Source organism: Canis lupus, chromosome 13 (assembly GCF_011100685.1).
Source record: "Canis lupus familiaris isolate Mischka breed German Shepherd chromosome 13, alternate assembly UU_Cfam_GSD_1.0, whole genome shotgun sequence".
Classification (NCBI taxonomy): domain Eukaryota; kingdom Metazoa; phylum Chordata; class Mammalia; order Carnivora; family Canidae; genus Canis; species Canis lupus.
In genome coordinates this window covers 38,872,741-38,879,322 of record NC_049234.1, presented here as the reverse complement: position 1 = coordinate 38,879,322, position 6,582 = coordinate 38,872,741, and the positions used below count along the sequence as shown (strand labels likewise).

The following is a 6,582-nucleotide window of genomic DNA, read 5'->3' as shown; positions in this document are numbered from 1 at the left end:
GGCGAAAACCTCTGAGGATATGCTGTCGAGGCCAAGTTCATGGTGTGATTCAGAGGAGCTGAAATCCCTGGGGCCAAACTGCAGAGGAATAGAGCTCATGGAAGTGGGACACTCACTCCTGAACCCCACGGAGGGGGGCCACTGCCTCCCCCACGCTGACCGGGTCTATGGCTGTGTCTGACTCCGCAGCTGCCCCGCAGGGCGTACCACTACTCAGGGCACAATTCCTAATCCCATGGAAGAGTTAGGATAAAAAACAGTTTGGTCAAGATGACGCTGAGTTATGTACGATGTACAGAAACACTTGCTTGGAAAGACACTGTCTGTACTACAGGACAGCAGAAGTGACCCTTCAGTCGCTCTGGATTGCTAGATCCACCACACCCAGGATTTGGGGGGGGAATCTGCAAAATGTATGGTTTGCTTTTCAGCCTTCTTAGATGAAGTGTACTTTATCATTCTGGCTTTTCTTCCCGTCAGCTGCCACTGAACTATTGGTGAGTGTCCAGGCTCAGGTGTCCATGGGGCTAGAAGGTGAGCTTCAGTGCCCTTCTCCCTGGGGACGATCCCTGGGCCACGCATTTTTTTGTCCTTCACCTCTCCAAGGACCAGGAGGTAGCATACAACCTGCTGGAACGTATGGGCGGTCTGCATCTTTTGGAAGTGGCATCAGGCACCAAAATGATGCCTGGGGTCCCTTCACCGTGGTAATAGCCTTCTCGGCCATCGGCACCCAGCTTTCTGTAGTCCTTGTGATGGAAGTTAGTATAACTCTGAACAGGTGCAGCTGTCGTGGAGGCAGGGGGCCACGGAGCAACAGGCCAGGGGAACTGCTCACCCACCAGGAGAAGACAAATTCTCCCCAACCCCAGGGGATCTTGAAGAAGCTCAGCCCACAGGCCTGCAACACATGCAGCTGTCATGAGAGGCCATACAGCCACCTCCAGCAGGGACCCGAGGACAGCCTTGAGGACACAAACCCCAGGGGGCGCCTGAAGACTGGCCAAGCTCTTGAAGATAGGTGGGAGGACCCAGATCCAGTTCTCTGGCTCAGATCTGATGCTTGGGTGGCCTGGGTTCCTCGGCCCCAGGGGTGTGTATAGGGCCAGCTGCAAAGATGTAGGGCTTGGGTACCACACACGCACACTGTGAGCAAGACCTTACCCAGCCTTACCATGACCCCTGGGTCAGCTGTTACTGAGTTTCCGTGGAGGTCGGGCTCAAGTCTCCCCTAACAGGCCAGGGCCCTCCCCTGTCTGATCCTCTGACACCAGCAGTTCATCTCCTGACTGGTAACTGCCCAGAGATATTAACAAGTAGCCTGTGGTCTGAGATGACTGCTCCCAAAGGCCCTCTGTCATCAGCAGGCTGACAACTCAAGGTTTCTGACTCTGTAAGCTGAAGAGGCAAGGGGACAGTTGCAGGCAGTTAACCCACCAGATACCCAGGCCTGACTGTCCCAGTGGCCAGGCAGAAACATCAAGAACCAAGAAGTCCCTTTGCCTGTGCTCCCTCCCATCCTTAGATGAGCTTGACATTTGGCCCCTGTGAAAGTGTGGCACCAATTCATGGTGCCAGCCCTCGTCAGCCAAAACCAAACAGCCAAGAAAACTTGTCAAACCATCCGCTTTCCGATTTTGCACAATGAAAACCACTAGTGTGTTTTTTTCCATGTATTTCCAGTAAATACGCTTCTTCAGACTGCACTGGACCACCACACCTCCTGCCCCACTAGCCCTCCCACCCATGGCTCTAGGGCTCCCCTCAATGCCACAGTCCCTTGGGGTGCCACTGGCTTAAGGGACATTCATGCTGATAGGAGGAAGGGATCCCCAGAGCAGGAGTTCTTAACCCAACAAGAAAGCATCAGAGCCATTAGCAGTGATAGGGCAGGGGATGTAAGAGATGGTTCTTATTAAAGCCAACACAAGGACTCCTGGATGGCTCAGCAGTTACGCTCTGCCTTCGGCTCAGGGCATGATCCTGGAACTCAGGAATCGAGTCCCACATTGGGCTCCCTAAGGGGAGCCTGCTTCTCCCTTTGCCTGTGTCTCTGTCATGAATAAGTAAATAAAATCTTTATTTTTTTATTAATGAGAGACACATGGAGAGAGAGAGAGAGAGGCAGACACACAGGCAGAGGGAGAAGCAGGCTCCACACAGGAAGCCTGATGCGGGACCCCATCCTAGGACCCCAGGATCATGCCCCAGGCAAAGGCAGGCACTAAACCGCTGAACCACCCAGGGATCCCCTAAATAAAATCTTTAAAACACACACACACACACACACACACACACACACACACACAGATACAACTTTCCTGAGTAATCAGACAGTCAAATGCAATACCAGCCAAGAGTCATGCCTATTTCATTAGCAAGTAGAAGTTAAAATTACAACATCCAGTACAGGGAGGCTGTACGGAAGTCAGACTGTGCTCTCCTCAACTTTGCATCCTATCATGGAAGGATAATGTATTCCAATGATCAGGTGCTGATGACATATATCTGATACAGTATTGGGTACAACCACCCTGGAAAGCATTTGCTTATATATAAGCAAGTACTTGTAGAGGGATTAAAGGGATACTTGTTTCTTCCCTTTTTTGGGAGACAGACACTTAAAGAAATCTTCAGAGTGCTGGATGACCACACAGTGGAACTGAGACCTCAAGGACCAAATACGTTGAAGAATAAACACTATGCAAACAAACTGAAAAAGTCAAAGATGGCTTCCACCATCAACAAGAAAGACTCAACAATCTCGGAGGAGTGGAAGGCTTAGAATTCCAGAATCACCACACATAACACTCAAAACACCTGGTTCTCAGCTAAAAGTATTAAAAATATGCTAAGAAACTGGAAAGTATGGCCTATTCACAGGGAAAAAATAGAAACCATTCCTGAAGAAGTCCAGACACTAGAATTATTAGTCAAAGATATTAAATTAATGGTCTTATATACATTGAATGACATAAAGGAAGCCATGGGCAAAAAACTAAAGGAAAGCAAGAAAGTGATACATAAACAAAATGAGAATATTAATAAAGAGACAGAACTTCCAAAAACAAAACAAAACAAAACAAAATCTGGAGCCAAAAGTACAATAATTGAAATGAAAAAAATTCACTGGAGCAGTTCAACGGATGTGGCAGAAGAAAGGATCAATGAACTTGAAGACAGGACAATTGAAATTATGCAGTGTAAGGGAAAAAAGAATGAAGAAAAATGAATAGATCCAGGAAACCTATGGAACACCATCAAAACTGCCAATGTATACATTATATGATTCCAAGAAGGAAAGAAATGAGCAAAAAAGATATGTGAAGAAATAATGGCTATGAATTTCCAAAACCTGAGATGACATGAATATGCCTGTCCAAGAAACTCAATGAGTCCAAACAGTTCATAAACTAAAAGAGATCCACACTGAGACATATTGTAGTCAAATTGTTAAATTCCAAAGACAATGTTGAGGGACACCCGGGTGGCTCAGCGGTTGAGCATCTGCCTTTGGCTCAAGTTGTGATCCCAGGGTCCTGGGATCGAGTCCCGCATTGGGCTCCCCACAGGGAGCCTGCCTCTCCCTCTGCCTGTGTCTCTGCCTCTCTCTGTGTGTCTCTCATAAATAAATAAAATCTTAAGAAAAAAAAAAAAAAACAATGAAAATGTTGAAAGCAGCAACAAACAAATCCACATGCACCAAGGAGCCTATGTAGGATAAATCGCTGATTGCTCTTCACAAACTATGGAAGCCAGAAGGTAGTGAAGAAGTGGGATGGTGTTTTAATAAGTTTGAAAGGAAAAAAGACGTCAACCAAGAATTCAATACCCAGCAAAACTATCGTTCATTCTTGAGGATGAAATTAAGACATTTCCAGATAAAGAAAAGGTGACAGAGTTCATTACCAGTAGACCTGCTTTACAAAATATGCTAAAGGGAGTCCTCCAGGCTGAAATGAAAGGACATGAAACAGTAACTCAAAGCCATAGGACAAAATAACATGAACTAAATAGGTTATATTACTTAACTTTTGTTATGGTTTATTTTCCTACATGGTTTAATATTCTAATGCATAAAATAATCATAAGTCTATGTTGGTGGGCATAAAACAGATAAATGTCTGTGACAATAACAATATAAGGAGAGAAGGCCGGAGATAAATAGGAAGAATGCTTATACTACTAAAATTACATCAGTATTATTCAAACTAGGCTGTTATAAGCTTAAAATAATCCCCACAGTAACCACAAAGAAAATAACTAAAAATATACACATATACAGAAAAAGAAAGAAAGGAATTAGAATAATATACTACAAGTACAAAAAAACAGGCATGGACATAGAAATAGAGGGGGAAAAAACAAGACATACGTAAGACAGATAAGATGATAGAAGTAAATATTTCATCAGTAATCATATAAAATACAAATGGATTAAGCTATCCTAGTAAAGGCAGAGATTGGCAGTTTGGATTTTAAAGAATCAGGATCCAACTACATGCAGTCTATGAAAGATCACCTTAGCAATAAGGACACAAAGAAGTTGAAAGGATGAAGAAATATAATTCATGCACAGTAACTAAGAACAGAGTTGAAATGGCTCTAGTATTATCAGACAGAGACATGTTGACAAAAAAAGTTAGAAGATTAGAAGAGACAAAGAAAGAAATTATAGATAAAAAGCAAGAAAATATTATAATACATACACATACACACCTAATGGTAGAGTCCTAAAATATGCAAAGCAAAAATGACAGTTTTAAAAGGGGGAGAAAAGTTCTTATAATAAGGATAGGAGACTTCAATACTCCTCTTTCAATAATAGATAGAACAACCAAACAGAAAATCAACAAGGAAAGAAGACCACCTGAAGGACACTAAAACCAATTAGACCTAAGAAACATCTACAGAACACTCCATGCAACAGCAGAATACATATTCTTCTCATGTGCACATGGAACATTCTCTAGACCATAGTACAGTCTACAAAGCAAGTCGCAACATATTTTATTTAATTCTGGGTTTTTTTTGTTTTTGTTTTTAAAGGTTTTATTTTATTCTCTCATGAATAAATAAAATCTTTTAAAAATTTTAAAATCCTAAATTATCTTTTCCAATTACAATAAAACTAGAAATTAATTACAGAAGAAAAATTGGAAAATTAAACCAAAAATTTTTTTAAGATTTAATTTATTTATTCAGGAGAGACACACAGAGAAAGGCAGAGACACAGGCAGAGGGAGAAGCAGGCTCCATGCAGGGAGCCCAGTGTGGGACTTGATCCTGGGTCTCCAGGATCATGCCCTGGGCTGAAGCAGCGCTAAACCGCTGAGCCACCAGGGATGCCCCTAAACCAAACTTTTAAACAACAAGTAAGCAGAAGAAGAAATTACAAGGGAATGTAGAAAATACCTAGTGATGAATGAAAGCAAAACCACAATATACCAAAGCTTATGGGATGTTGTGAAAGCAGTGCATAGAAAGAAATTTAAAACTTTAAAAGCATACATGAAGGGGTGCTTGGGTGGCTCTGTCAGTTAAACATCTGCCTTCAGCTCAGGTCTTGATCTCAGGGTCCTGAGTTCAAGCCCTGCACTTGGCTCCATGCTGGTCGAGGTGCCTATTTTAAAATTAATTAACTAATTAATTTGTTAAAGTTCTCAATCAATAACCTAACTGTACACTCCAAGAAACTAGGGGGAAAAAGTGTGCCAGGGTGGCTCAGTTGGTTAAGCATCTGACTCTTTTTTTTTTTTTTTTTTTTTTAGCATCTGACTCTTGATGTGGCTCATGTTGGGCTCCACACTGAGTGTGGAGTCTACTAAAGATTACTCTCTCCCTCTTCCTCTGTCCCTCCCCCACCCCCCACTCTCTCTCTCTGAAGAAGAAGAAGAAGAAGAAGAAGAAGAAGAAGAAGAAGAAGAAGAAGAAGAAGAAGAAGAAGAAGAAGAAGAAGAAGAGAAGAAGAAGAAGAAGAAGAAGAAGAAGAAGAAGAAGAAGAAGAAGAAGAAGAAGAAGAAGGAGGAGGAGGAGGAAGAGGAGGAAGAGGAGGAAGAGGAGGAGGAGGAGGAGGAGGAGGAAGAACCAGGGAAAAGCAAACTAAACACAAATAGAAAGAAGGTTGATAGTAAAGATCAGAGTGGAAATAATGATCTAAAAATACAGAAATAGAGAAAATCAACAAACTTCAAGTTAGCTCATTGAATTGATCAACAATGTTGACAAACTTTTAAGCTAAGTAAATAGATAAAATTTAAATTATTAAAAAACTGAAGTAAATGTGTGGTCATCGTGACCAGCCTCACAGAAATAAAAAGGATTATGTAAGAATACTATGAACAACTGTATGCTAACAAATTAGATAATCTAGATGAAATGGACAAATTCCTAGAAACACGCAATCTACCACTGACTCATTAAGGAGAAAATCTGAATAGATTTGTATCTAGTAAGAAGATTGAATCAATGATCAAAATCTTCCCACCAAAGAAAAGCCCAACACAGATGGCTTCACTGGTCGATTTTACTGAACATTTTAAAAAGAATACTAATCCACAAATTCTTTCTAAAAATTAAAGT

General features: G+C 42.0%; 1 protein-coding gene across 4 annotated transcripts in view; it reads right to left on the bottom strand.

Annotated features, from left to right (window-relative positions):
* Positions 1-6,582, bottom strand: part of ZNF34 (zinc finger protein 34) — a 32,405-nt gene that overhangs the window by 8,492 nt on the left and 17,331 nt on the right. The gene's annotated exons all lie outside the window — the stretch shown is intronic.